This window comes from Lathyrus oleraceus, chromosome 6, assembly GCF_024323335.1.
Source record: "Lathyrus oleraceus cultivar Zhongwan6 chromosome 6, CAAS_Psat_ZW6_1.0, whole genome shotgun sequence".
Lineage (NCBI taxonomy): Eukaryota > Viridiplantae > Streptophyta > Magnoliopsida > Fabales > Fabaceae > Lathyrus > Lathyrus oleraceus.
Genome location: NC_066584.1, coordinates 166,739,032 through 166,759,665, shown reverse-complemented (window position 1 = coordinate 166,759,665; position 20,634 = coordinate 166,739,032). Strand labels below are relative to the sequence as shown.

Sequence of the window (20,634 nt, the reverse complement as noted above, 5' to 3'; positions counted from 1 at the left end):
AAACTCTAAACAGTAGAGCGGAACTTCGATGATCCCTTCATCTGTTTCAACATATATGAAAGAGGAGAGTTCATTGACCAACAGATCTTCTTCACCACACACAATTACCAGTTTGTCATCAATCAAGTATTTCAGCCTCTGGTGCAATGTGGAAGTGACTACCCCAACGGCATGAATCCATGGTCTGCCCAACAAACAACTGTAAGCTGGGTTGATATCCATGACTTGGAATATGATGCTGAACTGGTGGGATCCAACACAGATAGGCATATTTACCTCCCCACTTACCTACCTTCGGGAGCCATCGAAAGCTCGAATGATCAATGCGTTGGTCCTCATCTCGGGCCCCTTAAGTTGCAATTGGATTAATGTGGACTTTGGCAGTACATTAAGCGAAGAACCAGTGTCAACGAGGACTCGAGATAGGAGAGAGTCAGTGCATGTGACCTAAATGTGTAGTGCTTTGTTGTGGGTATTTCCCTCAGGAGGTAGCTCTGCTTCATTAAATCCCAGATACCTACTGGCAGTGATATTGGCAACCACGTCATCAAATTGATCGACCGTGATATCTTGCATCACATGAGCGATATTTAGAACTTTCAGCAATGCTTTGCGATGAGCCTCAGAACTTAACAGCAAAGACAAAATTGATATTTTGGAGGGAGTCTGATTCAATTAGTCAACAATCTTGAAATAACTTTTCTTGATCAATTTAAGGAATTATTGGCTTTCCTCAAAAGTGATACCCTTCTTGTGATCTTCAATCCATTCTTTCTCAATCATCGGCCATTTACCCTTATACGTTTCAGATTCTGCGGCCTTATTATCAATAACTTTCATCAACGCTGGAGCATTCATCACGCTCGGAGTGACAAGTACAGTTGCCTGCGGAGTCGGAGTAGGAATGACTTTCTCCTCAGGCGGGATAACTGTGGGTGTTTGAGACACCCTAGGAGTGTATTTTGGAGCGAATACACTGCCACTCCGAGTCATGCCTCCCGTTCCAGTAATGTTGACGATTTCTGTGTCAGGAATGCGAATTTCTTTTCCTCCCAAATACGTTGTGGTTTCATAATTCCAAGGCACTGCCTTGGTATTCTGATACGGGAACGGAGTGGGAACACGGAAATGAATCGGCTGAATCCTCTTGAGAGGAGCTTCAACCTTCTTCTTTCTGTACACAATTGTTATTGGCTCAATTACTTCCACCTCTTCTGCTGCTTGAGACTTGTAGAACTGTATTAACCTTTGGTCCATCAATTCTTGCATACAACCCCTCAGCTTGTCGCAATTGTCCGGATCAAACTTGCATACTGTGCAATCATCATGTACACCTTCTAGAAACCCAAACTGTTCAAGCCTCTGTAACACAACGGACATCGGAGTCTTCATCTCTTCAACCCTTAGTATAGACTTGGTAGCCTCCTCCTCGATCACAGTGTTGACTGCTGCGCCACTGTGATTTGGCAAAGGATTCATCTTTACATTAGGTTTTTCTTTAGAGAAGGCCAGGATCTCTTGATTGATCATATCTTGGATTTTGTACTTGAATGCCCAATAGTCTTCTGTAGAATGCCCTATGAGTCCGGCATGGTAAGCGCATGAAGCGTTAGGATCATGCTTAGAGAGGAATGGAGGAGTGGCCGCGAATAATTTTCTTGGTACGATAGCCCCCACATGAATCAGATAAGCCACCCGTTCGGAATACGGCACCAGAATCTTGTCAATTTGGGGTCGATTACCAAAATTGTTCATGTTGTTCTGACCTCAATTATGCCCTTTGTTGTCACGATTATATTGTTGGTTCGGATTTTTCTGAGCGGGTGTTGATTGTTGATTACCTTTCTGCGGTTGGTACTGGAAGGGTGGTTGCTGATATTGAGTTGTGGTGACGTATGGATACGGATAATACGGCATAGGGGTCATCGGAAATTAATATTGGGGGTGAGCCTTCTCCATCACAGCATTTGCTTCCCCCTCCTTCTTTTTTGCGAAGCCCCGATTCGGCCTCTTGTTGGTTGTCTGTGGTGCGGTCGTGTCTGTGATTTCCCCGATTTCAGCTCGTTCTCAACACACTCCCCAATGGTTACCATATCAGCAAAATTTGTTGATGAACTTCCGATCATCTTCTCAAAATACAACCCTTACAGTGTACCCATGAAGATATCTACCAATTCATTGTCAAATAATGCTGGGCAGACTCTAAATGCCATTTCGCGCCAACGTTGAGCATATTCCTTGAAGGTTTCATTATATCTTTGAGACTATTTCTATAGTTGAAGCCTTGTCGGAGCCATGTCGAGGTTGTACTTATATTGTTTCAAGAATGCCTTGGAGAGATCCCTCCATGACCGAATATTTGAGCGCTCTAAACCCATGTACCAATCCAAGGAGGCCCCAGACAGGCTATCCTGGAAGCAATGGATCAGGAGGTTGTCATTATCGATGTATGAGGCCATTTTCCGGCAGTACATAGTGATGTGACTGCGGGGACAACTGAGGCCCTTGTACTTCGGAAGGTCAGGCGCCTTGAATTTCTGCAGGAGTACTATGTTTGGGACCAAGTAGAGGTCTCGAGCGTCTATACCGAAGGCAGATAAACCCTTGATGGCCCTTATTCTGTCGTCCAAGAGTTGATAATCCGCAGGTCTGGCCGGATTAGGAATGGGAGGAGCGACCTGACTGGCCGGTCAGGAGGTTTCTGGAGCAATCGGTGCAGGCATGTTCGGGGTAAACTACATCTGAGGTGGGTAACAGAAACCCGGTGGCATGGTTTGAGCAACATGAATCGTCTGAGGATATTGCCCTTCAGCCTGATCATTGGGGGCCTGAGGTGCCCCTATCTGCACATGCTGGAGTGTAGGGTATGTCAGCATGGGCATGGAGGTTGCCCTAGGATAACCAGACGGAATGACCGGGAATTGACTTACGCTTGCAGCTTGAGCGGTCTGAGCGGGGATCTGGAAGTGGAGGCGCGGGCCCTGATAGTCATCTTCAGCATCGGGGGTGTTATCAAGAACCTGACCTTGGTTGTTCTCCAGATTAACAACATTGACCGAAGGAGTTTGGACAGTGGGGACACCCCACGGGAAACCAGTGTTTCCAGCAGCAGGAAGAGTCGGATGAGGGAAGAAGGCCCCCCATTGGCGAGATGAGCAACAAAGTGTGAGGGCATTCCCCATGGGTAGGCAGCAGCAAGCCTAGTAGAGTCAGCAGGGACCATCTGACGGTTCCTAGTGTTCGGCACCACAGTTTCCGCTGGAGTCTCGACGGAAGTTCCAGCAATAGCAGTAGGATTGGTCACCCCAGCAGCATGGGTGACATTGGCAGCAGTAGAGGCAGGGGTCCTCTGAGATTGGAGAATCTCCAGGATAGTCTCCATGTTTCTCTTGAAGAGGTTCATTTCGTCTTGAACCTGGGCAAGGGACTCGCGGACAGCAACATTGTCGGCTTCGTATTCGGCCATGATCTTTGACTTGTTGGAGCGAGTGTAGTATTGATGACGAGTCGTCGTTGTTGCTGTGGAAAAACGACGAGAGTAAGCATTTTGTTTTCTGGCGGATTTTGACAAATAAATGCGTGGATGCATGTATGTATGCGAAAAGATTGATGTATACATTTATTTTTCATTCAATTTTTAGGTTTTTTTAAGGAAGATAGTTCCAAGGAATCCGTGAGTTTATTTATTTAACACAAGCAAATACAAAGCATAAAGAGAGACAGTTTATAAAGCCAATAACCGAGAAACTTTTATTCAATATCGAGAAGTACATATCAAGGAACTGCCCACTGGGCTACAAGATTATCAACATTGGTCCTATCAGACCTCAACCTAGTGAATTACAAGTCAAACTCAAAGAGCAGTAACTAGAAACATCTTGATCATAACTCTTCGTAATAAGTCTGAGACTTTGGGGATAGGCATGCACCCCATTTCCCCAATATCGCACTCCCTTCAGGTGGTAAGTCGTGATCTAGTTTACTTGGAACGCTGATAACGCGAAAATACATTGTATATTTGCCTTGCTTTACACTTAAAAGGAAGGAAAAGAAGAAGAAACAGAAGAGAAAATAGAAGAAAAGCAGAGAATACAAATTATGTGCATGTGACGACCATCACAAAGCCTGTCACCACCGTCACGCCCTGCGTGTCACGACCGTCACAGGCCCATCACGGCTGTCACAAGGCCAAAATCATCGCATAGTGATCCACACAGCTCTTATTTCTCGTTCCTCAGCCACTTTCCCGTGGATTTCTCACTCAACCAAGTCACCCTTATTTATCTCAACTGCCAAGACCAAATGGAGAATATAAAAGGATGGAAGTTGGAAACCTATGGGCATGCTGAATTTTCCTCTCTGAAGCCAGCTTTCAAGACCTTTCTCTTCATTTTATTTTTCCACATCAATTCTGTTTTTCTTTTATTTTTCTTCAGCAACATTGTTTTCTTTTACCGTTCAGAGCTTTGATTTTCCCTTTTCGTTTTTCATTTATCCAAAGTAGTAGTTTCCTACACTGGGGAACTACTGCAAATTTATTTAATTTAGTTTAAGCAATTATTTCGAAGAAGCGGAATCCTACCGACCTGTGGAGGACTGCTTAAGTACTTCAAGATTCGGTATATTCTATTAATCCAATCTCCAGGTTTTTATTCAATTATTATTTTTATTGCTTTATTATTATTATAATCATGTTTGTTGTATTGTTGATCTGTTTATGCTCGTCGGTGTTTGCATTATCTAACATGTCCGGCTAAACTACCGGTATCGGTATGTAAACCATTTAATTAGACGGAATTTAATAATAATCAGTGTAAAACTTCTTTCCTCAAATGATCTTTTTGGCTGTGGTTTTTAATTTAAATTTAATTAACTTTGTCACATGAGTGAGAAGTTATTCAATACGATTTTGCCACGAGAGTGGGAAATTAACTAACGTGAGAACCGACAATCGCGAGAGCGTGAGGGTCGAACTGGATAGTAAAAACTAGGCATTGATTTTAAAAACAGCGAGAGCACTTTAAAAGCAATTAGAACTTATTTATTTTCAAAAAGTATTTTTAACTTTAAATGGGATAGCGAGAGCGTACATTCTGACTTAAAGGTATAGTCTGAATCAACAATCACAAGAGTGTGAGATAAAGCCTTTTAAATAAGTATTTTCTACTGAAAGATATTTGGTACTTAAATTATACACCGGTGACTTATCGAATCCCTGACGATTAATGCGTTGCATACTGATATCCTCCTATTAATATTTTCTTAAAACTTAATTTCCCTTAGATTTAATTTTCTTCAACCAAACTTCTGAAAATCATTTCCTTAGCTAAACATAGTAACATTGGTAGAATTAGTTTGACCTGAAGGAGAATTGCGATCCAAAACGCAGCGGAAATTAAAATTTTCTCCTTTAGAGATCCTTACGAATGGTCATGATCAGTGATAGAATATTTACCTCTTGTGACGATTGAAACCTTTGGTGCAGATCTCTTGTGACGATCAAAACCTTTGATGCAGATCCACGGAGCGATCACGAACGTTGAATGATGACAATGTCTCTACTCAGTCCACACGAACGGATTCCTTCAATCACAGTACTAGCTGGTATGAATGAAGGCTTTGAGTGAGAGAGAGAGAGAGAGAGAGAGAGAGAGAGAGAGAGAGAGATAAAACGAAAATAATGCAACCACAATGAATGCTTCTGTACAAGGGTTCTATTTATAGAACCACTTGTGTGGGCTTCAAGCTAAAAAGCCCACTTAAGTGTATTTTGGCCCATAGCTTTAAATATGCCCAAAATCACTTAAGCTCATGGTACCTTACCATATTTCGTATTCTACTTAAGTACACCGTACCTTTACGATGTTCTACAATTCACTTAAGGGCACCGTACCTTACGGTGTTCCTTAGTTACTCTATCTCTCATCAATCCGTCCTTTGTGTGTGACCCTGTAGGTTTTCGCGGCATTGGCAATTATATTAAATCATGTATTTAACATAATAAACAGTGAGCGGTATCTAGCAACACATCACTGCTACCCAAGACACGAAAATGTCATGTGATCTGACAATTCCTTCTGTGATAATACTTATGTGTATAATTACCCTTTTGCCCTTCTGTCTATATTGAACACAAGGCATAGACTTGATAACTCCTTATCCATGATCCATGAGATGTGATGATCAGTCTATATACATAATAGTCTTAATGCTTTAATGTCATCCCACTTCACAATAAAGCTCGACTACGGATACTTTAAGAATAGTGTCCTTATGTTTAATGTGATCTCATGATTAAGTCATACTTGATACATTAAACAGACTAGCTATTCTAGGTACTTTATTAAACAAACATAATAAAGAAAAAGCCTTTTATTATTAATAAATAATTCGATACAAGTACCAAAAGTATTGGCCTCTAGGGCTTACACCAACATGACCATCGGTCCCTGTGGGTTCGATATCTTTTAAAACTAAAACAACTAGACTGTGCACTTGTAGTCAAGTACCCGATAGACTATATTCTATATACAATCACGAGACGTATCAAGTTTTTGGCGCCGTTGCCGGGGACCTGATTTAGTCAAATAGTGTGATTCTTTCGTTACACAATATAGACTAAGGCAAAAACTAATCTCATTTCCCTTATTTCCCCCGATTGTATGCCAAGTACTCTCTCACAAGGCGACAACTTAGCACCACCAATCGCAGAATTAGAGTGTTTCTTATATTTAAGACGCCGAATACTAGATTACCAACGAAGGTACAATATTCCCGATATCTTCTTTCCTACTGTTGAACCAGTTGAAAAACCAACCATGGTTACAGTGGAACCACGGAATCGTCCTCTTAAGTTCTACGCTACCACATCCCAATAAGAACCTCACAGCAGCATTGCTGCCCCTGCTATCAACCGAAACGATTTCGAGTTGAAACCCTCATTATTATCAGCTGTCCAACAACATCAATTTGTTGGAAATCCTACGGACGACCCTAATGAACATTTGACCAAGTTTGTGCAGTACGCAGACACTATGAAGGTGAATGGTGTATCTCAAGATGCAATAAGACTACGTCTCTTTCCTTTCTCTCTAAGAGACGGAGCTTGGGCTTGGTTGCAATCCTTGCCATCCAACTCAGTTACAACATGGGAAGAACTAAAGAACAATTTTCTTATCCCGATATTTTCCGCCAAGCAAAACTGCTATGCTGAGAGCTCAAATCAACGGATTTCTTCAAAAGGATGTAGAATCTCTCTACGACGCGTGGGAGAGATACAAAGACATGATAAGGATATGTCTATATCACGGTCTCGAAGACTGGGTGATCATTCACACATTTTACAATGGGATTCTGTATAACACAAGACTGACAGTAGACGCTGCCGCGGGCGGTGCACTTATGGACAAGCCATACAACGAAGCATATCAACTCATTGAAAACATGGCCCAAAACCATTGCCAATGGGTAGGTGAAATAACTCCAGTAGAAAAGTCCCCAAAAAAGTGGAATGTACGAAATCAGTAGCCTTGACCACGTCCATGCAAAGGTAGATGCCCTTGTTCAAAAGTTAGACAACTTGACCATACCACCCGCAGCCACCGTGGCTGCCGTGACTCCCAACTATGAGTTATGTGGAACTCCTAGACACACTGCACCAGAATTTCAGATATTGGCAAGAGTCCCAACCGATCAAGTGAATTACGCACAAGGAAACCCTTATTCGAATACATACAACCCAGGCTGGAAAAACCATCCCAACTTTTCATATAAGAATAACAACGCCCTGTATGCACCTAGCCAAGCACCCGCTGTTCCGTCTGGATATCAAAAGTCAGCTAATAATGCTCTTAACATGCCTAGGAAGTCCAACCTTGAACTAATGATGGAAAGCTTCATAGCTACCCAAGCTCAAACAAACAAATACTTCTTGAACCAAAACATACATACTAGTGAGCAACTTAAACAATTAGCGAGCAAAGTAGACGCCTTAGCCACCCACAACAAAATGCTTGAAACACAGATTTCATAAGTGGCTCAACAACAAACATCTACTGCCGCTCCCGCTGGCACATTTCCTGGACAGCCGCAACCTAATCCAAAAGGACGTGCAAATGCCGTTATATTGAGGAGTGGAAAAGAACTAGACGGACCCGTAGATCCAAGACTCCAAAATCCTGCCATGTACCAAAAACCAGACAAAACAACAACTGAGAAGGTAAGTGAACCGAAGGAGAAGGAAGATAATACCCGAGAGGCTGAAGAGAAAGAAAAACCTTATGTGCCTCCACCACCTTATAAACCACCCATTCCGTATCCTCAAAGACTCGCAAATTCGAAAACTGCAAGGCAATTTATGAAATTTGTTGAACTTCTGAAGCAACTAAACATTACAATTCCCTTTATAGAAGCCATCACACAAATGCCCTCATATGCCAAATTTGTTAAAGAGATCTTATCCAATAAGAAAAAGATCGAGGATAATAAAACAATTACATTTACTGCTGAGTGTAGCGCAATAATCCAAAATAACATGCCTCCCAAACTAAAAGACCCAGGTAGTTTCTCCATACCCTGTGTCATTGGAAAGTTCGTCATAGACAAAGCTCTATGCGACCTAGGAGCCAACATTAGTGTAATGCCCTTAACCATCTGTAAAAGGCTCAACATGGGAGAACTAAGACCAACCAAGATGTATGTTCAACTAGCTGACCGCTCAATCAAATATCCTGTTGGTATACTAGAGAATGTCCCAGTACGTGTAGGACAATTCTACATTCCTACAAACTTCATAATCATGGACATCAAAGAAGATGCCAGTACACCTATTATATTAGGAAGGCCATTCTTAGCTACTGTCGGAGCCATAATAGACGTGAACAGAGGTAAGCTAACATTCGAAGTTGGAGAAGAAAAGGTTGAATTCATCTTGACACAATTCTTACAAGCGCCAACTATAGACGATACATGTTATCTACTTGATGTCATAGACGAGTGCGTGAGAGAGATGGAGATGCAAGAAACCACATATTCTGATATAATGAAAACCCAAATCCCTCCAATCTTTGAAGATGATAATTGGCGTGAACCATACCAAAATGACAGTCTAAGCGAATGCTTAGCACTTATACCCAACCACATGCCATGCCCGAAGAAACCAGACTTGGAGTTAAAAACACTACCAAAGAACCTAAGATACGAATTCCTAAACACTGAACTCAAAATACCAGTAATAGTCAACGCTGACTTGGGACAGATGGAAACTGAAAATTTACTAGACGTCTTAAGAAAATATCCAACTGCATTAGGCTACAGCATCGCTGACCTAAAAGGAATAAGTCCTTCTATCTGTATGCATCACATTATGCTAGAGGAAGATTGTAAAACCTCTAGAGAACACTAGAGAAGGATCAACCTAATCTTAAGTATTGTAGTCAAGGATGGAGTACAGAAGTTATTAGATGCTGGAATCATATACCCGATCTTCGATAGTCAATGGGTTAGCCACGTTCATGTAGTACCCAAGAAAGGGGGTGTTACATTTGTTAAGAACGAGAAGGGCGAATCTATAGCACAAAGAGTTGTGACCGGAAGTAGAATGTGCATCGATTATAGAAAACTAAACAAAGCCACTCGAAAAGATCATTTTCCTCTGCCTTTCATTGATCAAATGCTTGAACGATTGGCTAAGCATTCCCACTTCTGCTATCTAGACGGTTATTCAGGATTCTTTCAAATTCCTATCCATCCTGACGACCAAGAGAAGACAACCTTCACATGCCCTTATGGTACATTCGCTTATCGACGAATTCCATTTGGACTATGCAACGCTCCCGTAACATTCCAAAGATGCATGATGTCAATCTTCGCTGACTTTATAGACGACATTATGGAAGTCTTTATGGACGATTTTTCTGTTTGTGGGCAGAGCTTCGAAGGATGTCTATCAAACCTTGAAATAGTACTTGAAAGATGCGTAAAGGTGAATCTCGTCTTGAACTGGGAGAAATGCCATTTCATGGTCCAACAAGGAACCGTGTTAGGACACGTAGTATCTGATAAATGAATTGAAGTAGACAAAGCTAAGATTGAAACCATAGAGAATCTTCAACCTCCGAAAACCGTACGAGAAATACGAAGCTTTTTAGGACACGCCGGTTTCTACCGATGCTTTATCAAAGATTTCTCGAAAATTACCAAACCACTTACTGGTTTATTAATGAAAGACGCTGACTTTATCTTTGATGAGAAATGTTTAACAGTGTTTGAGCAATTAAAAACATCTTTAATCACCACACCTATCATGCAACCACCTGACTGGATATTACCTTTCGAAATCATGTGTGATGCGAGTGAATATGCCATAGGCGCAGTGCTAGGACAAAGAAAGGAAAAAAACTTCATGCTATCTACTACGCAAGTAGAACATTAGATCCTTCACAAATGAACTACACCACCACTGAAAAGGAACTTCTAGCCGTTGTGTTCGCTTTAGACAAATTCCGTTCCTACTTAGTATGAGTGAAAATCATTATCTATACTGACCACGCCACTATTAGATATTTGCTAAGTAAGAAGGATGCCAAACCAAGACTCTTAAGATGGATCCTACTCTTACAAGAATTTGACTTAGAAGTAAAGGATAAGAAGGGTACTGAAAACGTAGTAGCAGACCACTTATCATGAATTGAAGGGGATAAGCCTGAAAAAATTCCAATCAATGATGATTTCCCTTACGAATGACTTATAGCCCAAATGGAAAGCGACATGTCTGAACTAACCTTAAATGATACCGAAATAGAAGAATCCGTGGAAGAAATTCATGCGAATACACCTTTGCCATGGTATGCTGATTTTGTCAACTATCTAGCTGTTGGAGTACTTCCACCAGACCTATCATACCAACAAAAGAAGAAATTCTTTCATGACCTAAAAAAATACTACTGGGATGAACCTCTGCTTTTCAAAAGAGGTATCGACGGTATTTCCTGTCGATGTGTTCCTGAGGATGAATAGACGACATAATCTCTCATTGCCATTCCGCCCCCTATGATGGGCACGCAAGCACATCAAAAACGTGTGCTAAGATCTTACAATCGGGCCTCTTTTGGCCTACTCTATGGAAAGATGTCCATAATGCAGTTATAAATTGTGACCAGTGCCAACACACTGGTAACGTTTCAAGACACGATGAAATGCCATAAACAGGCATCTTAGAAGTGGAAGTCTTTGATGTGTGGGGGATTGACTTGATGGGACCATTCATGTCTTCTTTTGGTAATAAGTACATACTCGTAGCTGTCGATTATGTTTCGAAATGGATCGAGGTCGTAGCTTCTTCAACAAATGACACACGAGTAATGATTAAGTTGTTCAAGAACATAATCTTTCCTAGATTCGGTGTTCCAAAACTAGTCGTTAGTGAGGGTGGCTCCCATTTCATATCGAATATCTTTGGAAAACTTATTCTGAAGTATGGAGTCCAACACCGTGTAGCAACACCTTATCACCCACAAACCAGTGGGTGATTCGAGGTTTCAAATAGAGAAATCAAACAAATTCTAGAAAAGATTGTCGGAATATCTAGAAAAGACTGGTCATCTAAACTAAGCGAAGCTCTGTGGGCCTATAGGACAGCCTACAAGACCCCAATAGGGACCACACCCTTTAAATTAGTCTATGGTAAATCATGTCATCTCCCTGTGGAATTAGAACACAAAGCTTATTGGGCAATTAAGACCCTAAATCTAAATTATACTTCCGCAGGCGAGAAGCGAATTTTGGACATTCATGAATTGGAAGAACTTCGACTAGACGCCTATGAGAATGCCAAGATATACAAAGAACGAACCAAAAAATGGCACGATAAACGTATATCTAGGAAAGATTTTAATGTCGGCGACATAGTGCTACTATTTAATTCGAGACTTAAGCTTTTTCCGGGAAAACTTAAATCTAGGTGGTCAGGCCCTTTCGAAATCACAAAAGTCTTTAAAAGCGGTGCGATAGAAATCAAAGGTTGAAATAGTGAACCGTTTATGGTAAACGGGAAGCGATTAAAACATTATCATTGTATTGACAACAGAGACTATTCAAATAGTCTAAGACTTATAGAGCTGCCCGCTCAACCCCAAAACTAGTATATCGCAACCTTCCTGTCAAACTTACGACATTAAACAAATGATACACAACCCTGATATCCGGTACTTCCACAAAATACTAGCCCACACCCTATTTGGAAAAGAAGCGAACAACACCATAGTGTCACGAGATAAAATTTTCATCTTACTCTGTGTCGACCAAGGTCGACATGTCAATGTTGTGACATTTATGATGGAAAGATTCGTTCACCTTGCAAAGAACAATCGCACCCCAATCATAATAGGCGTCCTAGTAACCATGATAGATGATGTCGTTGGACTTAGACGCCCATTTTACGAGCATACACCTTTTGGACACATCCGACCCATGGATATTGAATTTTGCTTCGACCGAAGAATCATAGAAAACCTTGGGCCGGATACTTTTGATTACCTAATTAATAACGAAGTTGTCTAGCTATTTACCTTACCAAACCATGAGAGAACAAGTGTTCATAACCGAAATAATTGGCTTTATGATTTAAATGAACACCACATTGCTCCACCATCACCTCCCGAGACACCGCCTATATATGAGTATTTAGATGGCCCTATCTCTGTTGATGAATCTGACCCTGAAACCCCTCCAAACTACTATAACCTAGATGAACTGGAACTTCCATCCTATGCAGAAAATCTGACCATAATCCTTACCTGTCTAGATGGTTTCCACACTGACATTACTAATGTGAAAGATGAAATAAAGAGCATGCGCCTTGATGTCTTAAGCTTAATGGATGTCGCCGTCGAATAGTTTGATCACTTGAACCAGGCTGTAGCTGCTTTGGGACAGAACTGTGGCTGATCACATCGACCGCTGACCTCTCCTACTCACATTAAAGCAATGAGGACACTGCTATGTTTTAGTGTGGGGAGGGAGCACTTTTATTGCTATTATTTCTTTTAATGTTACATTTAACTTTAGTCTTTTAATTTAATTTAAATAACATTGTTATTTCTTTTTTGCTTCTACAATAAATTTAATTTACCTCCGTCAGTTTATTTTTTACTGCTGTTAATTCCATACTGCTTTTATTTTATTTTATACTACTACCGTACTGTGTTTCTACTATCATTACTATTGTGTTACTGCTGTTAAAATTCTTATACTTTTTTGGCCTTTTTGCAAAAATTGTGACTGTTGCATGTGACGACCGTCACATGTAGTGTTACGCCTGTCACAGAGGCGTGACGCCCGTCACAGATACGCCACGCCCGTCACACATTAAGTACATGACCATTACACACAACCGTTGCATATGACCGTTACGCAAGACCGTTACGTGTGACGACCGTAACAGCCCTGTGACGATCGTCACGGATCTAGAAGGCGCGCCTATAAAAACAGGCGCACTTCTTTTCTTCTTCCTCATCTAATCATTCTATTTTCCTTAACCATCCCACTGACACCATCCTTTTCTCCATTAACCCTTTCATCACATCTTTTTAAGAGAGAAACGTGTCAGTACCTTATAACTCACGAAATCCATCTCTCCCACCAAAACCTATATTTTCAAATTCGCACACTAAATGGCCCGTCAAGAGAGAGCTGCTCCCAGCCTCTCAAATATCGTATTCAGAGAGGGAGAAGTCGGAGAGCGATAGAGAGACAACTACCTCAGGTTCTATCAACGTTCAGTCCAAGCTACGAGGTATGTTGATAACGACTGTCTGACGGAGTTGGGACTTCCAGATGGCGTAGAATTGATGTTGAACAACTCTAGTTTGATGCAGCTTTGCACCAACCCGCAACCAACTTATGAGGCGCTGACCTTGGAATTCCTGAGTTCATTCTCCTATATTACCCCTCCTGGTGCAACTCAGTTTCTCACCGGAGCCGCCATATTTAGAATGTTTGGTACCGAGTATTCCCTGAACCAAACTCAAATAGTGTGAATACTTGGCTTCCGACATGGAGAGGGAGTTCACTATTCTATCCTTGACGGATGGTTAGAAATAGCATTTGGAGTGTGGCATAGCCTTACCAACATGAACGTCATAAGCTGGGATGCGCTCAATGCAACATACATCCACAACCCATCTATAAGATATTTCCACCGAGTCTTAGGGCACACGGTTTTCGGAAGAGTCAACAATCACAAGGTAAACTCTAAGGAGCTCTTCTTTCTTCACTATGTGTTCACCCCAGTGGCGTTCAATTCCACCTTATTATTGTTGGCTAATATCCAGGTTGCATGCATGAGAGGCAGCACGACATTCTGTTTTGGAGTGTCGCAACCTGAAAAATGGAATGCGAAAAATAACAACCGGCGAAGAAAGACAGGAGAGTCGCCACCGTGCGTTATTTATCCCAAAGGAGGGAAAGGAAACGCTCGAAGTAATTCTGGACAAAGGAAAGGACAAGACAGGGTCTCGCAACCAAATCTTGGGTTCGGGAGTCGATTATGCAAAGGGAAGGTATTAGCACCCCTACGCATCCGTAGTACTCTACGGGATCCACTTTTGTAGTTCTTGTCTAAAGGGTGTGGGTTTATCTAATGTGTTATTTACTAAAAAAAAGGGTCAAAAGAAAATGACTCGCACGGATGTCGCATCCACTGCATACGTATCTCATCTGAATATGAGAATCAGAGTCTTCGTAGCTCGGCTACCTAGGGGTTAAGGGTAATTGTGCTCGCTAAGACATCGCGTCTTATGCCTACGTATCTCATATGGAATGAGAGTCAGAGCAAGCCGTAGTTCGGCTAACTACGGGGTTATGGATTGGGTTTTGGACGAACGACGTTACTACGCAATCTACCGGATGCTCGACCTTTGGAGACTTACTCGCCTGTAGTAGAAGGAGTTAACGTGTTCTTAGGAGAAGAAAAATCAATGAGTTGGTATGGTTAGGGATGCTCATGCAAAAGGGAAATCCTAGACGAAGGAACCTGCATAAAGTAAACACACAAAACATTGCCTCCTATCGAGGTCTTCCAGCTAAGAAAGCGGTAAAAATACGGGAAAATGTAAAAGTGCCACAAAGCTAAAGATCCGAAGTAACAGTAATTAACGGAACAAGGAAACGCTGAGATCCTCCCAAGCTAACACCATCAAAGAAAGTGAGTCAGTATAGGTAATCGGAATGAAACCTCCAGGTGGTATCCCACAAATAAAGTGGAACACCAGGAAAACCATCTCTGCAAGAGTCATATGAGCCCTCACAAAACAAAACTCAACAAATAGGTTAGAGAAACAAAATAGGGTAACCAAGAGTTGCCCCCAAATCAAAATGTAACCACATGAATCATGCCATTAAATTTCACAAAAAGCTCACAAAAAGCAACCAAGGGTAGGAGGCCTAAACCTCTTGTCAAACACATGCATCAAAAGGGTATCAAATTCACCCATAATACCTCATACATTTAGAGCATTCAAATTAAAGGCATAAAGATGATGGATATAGGGCAAACCTGATTGGAGAGATCGGTTGAAATCAAATGGCATGGCTGGATTTGCAAACCAATGTTAGGGTTTGCTTGAGCTGAAAGTGTGTGAGTCAGAATGAACCTTTCAGAGTTGCCTGGAGGTTGCTGCAGATTAATTCTCACTCTCTCTGTCTAGGTTTCTCTCCAGGTTTTGTCCAGGGTTTTGTTCCAAGGAAACCTCAGAGTGTTTTGCTTCTCTTCCTTTTTCTGTCTGTTCTCCCTCTTTTATAACCTGATTTTCATGGCTTTATGGGCTCAAATGAGAGAGGTTCAAGTCCAAGATTTTTCTTTTATTTTTTTATTTTTTTATTATTTTTTTATTTTTTTATTTATTTAATTAATTTTTCTTTTATTATTTTTTTTATACTTTTTTATCATTTTTTTTTACGTTTTTTTTTTTAAATAAAGTTTCTTGGGTCTGATTCTGATTGACATGATGAAATGCAACATGAAATGTTAAATGACCTAAAAATGAATGCATGAATGAGGAGGGCAAATTTTGGGGTGTTACAGCTGCCCCTATTCAGTCATCAGCTAACCCGAGCAGGATGAAAGCGAACAGCTTATCAGACAAACAAGGTGAGCTGTGATTGAATACCAAAGACAGACCGAAAATTTGCGCTCCGAGAATACCACAAAAATGCTGAAATACATCGCGCTGTTTATTTCTCTTCCGATCCTCTGGCTGAATCTGAATCAGTCTTCTGACTTAATCTGGAGTTTCGATCCTCTGGCTGAATCTATACTCAATTTAGTCCTCTGGTTGGATGTTAATTTTGATCCTCGGGCAGGATACGGTTTCAATCTTCTGGCTAGATCTTCTTCGATCTTCTGGCTAGATCTCATTTGTTTCGATTCTCTGGCTGAATCTATTTTCTTTGATTCTCTGGCTGAATCTACTTCGATCTTCTGGCTAGATCTGAATTGTTTCGATTCTCTGGCTGAAGCTATTTCCGGTCTTCGGGCTAGACCTGACTTCGATCTTCTGGCTAGATCTTCTTCGATCTTCTGGCTAGATCTGAATTGTTTCGATTCTCTGGCTGAATCTATTTCGATCTTCTGGCTAGATCTGAATTGTTTCGATTCTCTGGCTGAATCTATTTTCTTTGATTCTCTGGCTGAATCTATCTATTTTTCGGTCTTCGGGCTAGACCTAACTTTGATCTTCTGGCTAGATCTGGATTGTTTTGATGATAAATTCCCATCATCAGGATCTCGCATCTGGGGCATGCGCTGGTTGACCCTCTTTCGAAATCTACAGTCTTCATGTTAGATATGCAGCTTCGAGAATATCCCACTTTTGGGCTTCGTACATATTCTTCAGGCTAGAATATGTTATAACGACTCTTCGATTAGACTTTGTTTTTTTAATGCGATCCGCGGGCTGGATCCTCTTGTAGGTTGATTTTCTGTTGAGTTGTCAATCTATTCCTCTAGCTGGCTTGTTGGGGAAATAACACTCGTAGTCGACTCTCTGGCTGAATCTTCGAAATGACCCTCAGGCTGGATCTCTGGAAAACGATTCTCAGGCTGAATCTTCAAAATGACCCTCATGCTGGGTCACACACACACTTGATCCTCTGGCCGAATCTCATGACTTTGGTTGTAAAGTAATTTTTCAGTCTGCTTTGAAGAACCTGTTTATCAGCTTATGTGTATGTTTGATATGAATGCAAATGCAAATGAAAATGTTATGCATTGTGCAAAAGAAAAAAGAAATCTGCTTGGGGAAGCAACTCTGGCAGGGAGCAGATCGCTGTATCAATCCTTGAATGCTCTGTGGGGAACGATCCGTCTGCCGGGACCGGGGAGCCACCGAAAATAAATCGGCCTTTTTTGAAACGTTGACCTTGCTGGGGAAGTATCAACTATGAAAACTTTGCTTGGCGAGGCTCTGCGAGGAGAGTATGTGAGCAAAGCACTTCCTGGGGAAATGTCGTAGGAATCGACCTTTGCTGGGGATATGAACTTGCTAATCGTCCTCAGGCTGGGGATTAAAACAAATTTGTTAAAAAAAATAATCTGCTGGGGACGAGATGAACACTGGGAATACCACCCTCTTGTCTGTTGGGTATGCGACTACTCCGCTGTTGCTAGGAAGATACAGTCTGGCACTGCCGACTCCGCTGGGGATATACAGTCTGGATACTATCAACGCTACTAGGGATATACAGTCTGGATACTGTCAACTCTACTGGGGAACCTGCTCTGCAGAGGAGAGGCTTTGTCAACCGCTTGGGGGTGAGGATTCATGACTTGGCATCCGGTTCCTGTGACCTGTAACCAAAAAATACATGTATGCCCCGGGGAATTACTCGGTTTGAATTCACCGTCCGGGATTAAGCACATTCAAAGTAATTTTGACTGTTTTCCTGCGCAAGTCATTTGCAAAAGCCACCATTACATTCAGATGCAATATGTTTCCTCAAGAATTCAGACATCTTTTGCAAACAAACTGATAAATGTAAAGTAAAGAGGCTTTTTAACTGAATTATTCGACTTTTGTTGGTTGAAAAATTTGTGCCAGGAATAGGCGAGTACATCAGGAAGCTGATCCCTGGAAAGAGGCGATCGTTATAAATTGAACAAGAGAAACTATCCTAATGGCAAAGTGGAAACGGGGTCCCACCGAGTTTCAACTCTGCTATGGCTCGTATGTCCTCAAGATGCTCTGCTCATCTTGCTTTCTGAAGTTGTAGATTAGTCTATCTTTTACCTTCGAAGATTGCCGAATTGAATGAAGTGGTGATATAACACGGATGAACTCAGATCGCAGTTATTCGCTTATTCCCTAACTTTTGCGTGGACCGCCCTTTTGGGTTTTCAATCCACCGGGATACCCTTTTTTGCCTGAGCCGCTCTTTCGGGTTTTCGACTCACCGGGTGTACATTTTTTTTTTATATCCCTAATTTTTGCCCGAACCTCTTCATTCTTTTTTTTGGTTCGTCGGGATGCCCCTTTTTTGCCTGGACTATTCTTTTTACTGTCCAGCGGGTCTATTTCATGCGAAGTATTTTTTAACTGCGTCTGAGTTGACAGGGGACGGGAAGTCTTCGCCATCCATGGTTGTTAGCATCATAGCTCCGCCAGAGAAAAATCTTTTAACCATGTATGGACCCTCGTTGTTCGGTGTCCATTTGCCCCTGTGATCTGTGTTAGGAGGAAGAATTCTTTTGAGTACCAATTCACCGACTAGATACTCCCGAGGGAGCACTTTCTGATCAAACGCTCTCTTCGTCCGTCTCTGATATAGCTGGCCATGGCATATAGCTACTAGTCTCTTTTCCTCAACTAGGCTTAGCTGATTGTATCGAGAACGGACCCATTCTGCTTCATCCGGCTTCATTGTTGGTGCAGGGAAAAGTTATTCTGGCACAAAATGGCATATGAACCCCCTCCGGTGTGATCAACACTGCACCAACTCCGCGACCATTGACGTTGACCGCCCCATCAAACATCATAATCCATTTGGATTCAGGGTCAGGCCCCTCCTCCGGGAGTGGTTCCTCGCAATCTTTCGATTTGAGAAACATGATGTCCTCATCAGGAAAGTCGAACCTCATAGGTTGGTAATCATCAATCGGTTGCGCGACAAGATAGTCTAACAAGACACTTCCTTTGATGGCTTTTTGTGAAGTGTATTGGATGTCATACTCTGTCAGCATCATTTGCCACCTAGCAACCCTGCTGGCTTTTCAAAAATATACTTGACTTAATCCATCTTTGATATCAATAGAGTCGTGTGAGTCAACATATACTGTCTTAGTCGGCGAGTAGTCCATGCCAAAGTGCGGCAAGTTTTCTCGAGCAGTGAGTATCTTTGTTCACAGTCGATAAACTTTTTGCTAAGGTAGTATATTGCATGCTCTTTTCGACCTGACTCGTCATGCTGACCGAGCACACAACCCATTGACCTTTCTAACACAGTCAAGTACATGATCAACGGTCTTTTCCTCTCGGCCTGTAGACTGGCCCCGATCTTGATCTCTTTCTTGTCGTCCTCGATACCAATGTTGACGGTCTCAATCACTTCCTGATAAGGTGTAATAGCTCGGTCCTCCTGTTTCAACAACCTGGCTAACTCCTCAGGCAATTCACAATCTTCCTCAACCCCTTCTTCGGCTTGATAGATAGGATTGTTGAAGTCATACTTGGCCATAGCAGTGTCGTTAGCAGTGAGATCCGGGTGATCAGTTTTATAAGGTGTTTTTTGGAAAGAAAAACGAAAAAGAAACATGAAAAAGAAACATTGTCGTTTTTGTAAAAGTAAAAATAATTGAAAGAAAGAGAACACAAAACTGTTTGCAAAAGCTGTCCTTTATTGATGATGAAAATAATTGCGAAATGTAACTAAATGGATGGCCCTACAGATGAGTCATTACACATTGGTCAAAGTGTAAGACTTTGTTATGCATATGATAAAAGGAAAACAATAGAAATTACTCCTTCAGTAGAGTAAATCGGACTACTTTTTCAGACGACCAATTGTCGAGCTTTTCTCCTGGGACACACGGGCGAATCCAGCTATCTAAGTCACAGTCACTGTCAGCCTTGTCTTTATCTGCAGCATTGACGGTGTGGGGAGAAACCAAACCCCCGCTGGAGAAAGTACCGGCTTCATTCTTCTGAGACCCCGGAGTATACCCCAATCCAAACTTGTCTTCTTTTATGATTGGCTCCACAAATTTGCCCCAGCCTTGGGCATTACAAGCCTTAACCACTTCAACAGCTTGCTTGTATGAAGAGATAGAAGTCCCGACCTTCCCAGACTCAGGTGAAAAGACAGTTTCGGGCGCGACCTCACTGATGTTTATGGCTTCGAAGCCCTGACACAGCATCTCATGCATCTCGCCATCCATCTCCACATACTTAAATGTAGACAGGTGGCTAACAAAAATATCCTCTTCACCACAGACGGTGACGATCTGACCTTCTAGTCCATATTTGAGCTTCTGGTGGAGAGTAGAAGTAACAGCATCGGCAGCATGAATCCAGGGTCGACCTAGCAGACAACTATAGGCAGGCTGGATATCCATCACATAAAAGGTACTCTTGAATACCTGCG

At 41.8% G+C, this 20,634-nt stretch overlaps 1 non-coding gene across 1 annotated transcript; it reads right to left on the bottom strand.

Annotated features, from left to right (window-relative positions):
* Positions 1–7,206: 7,206 nt before the first annotated feature.
* On the bottom strand, positions 7,207–7,313 carry LOC127099359 (small nucleolar RNA R71). Its single transcript, XR_007793871.1, has one exon. It is a non-coding gene; the product is annotated as a small nucleolar RNA R71 (small nucleolar RNA).
* Between the last annotated feature and the right edge of the window lie 13,321 nt (positions 7,314–20,634).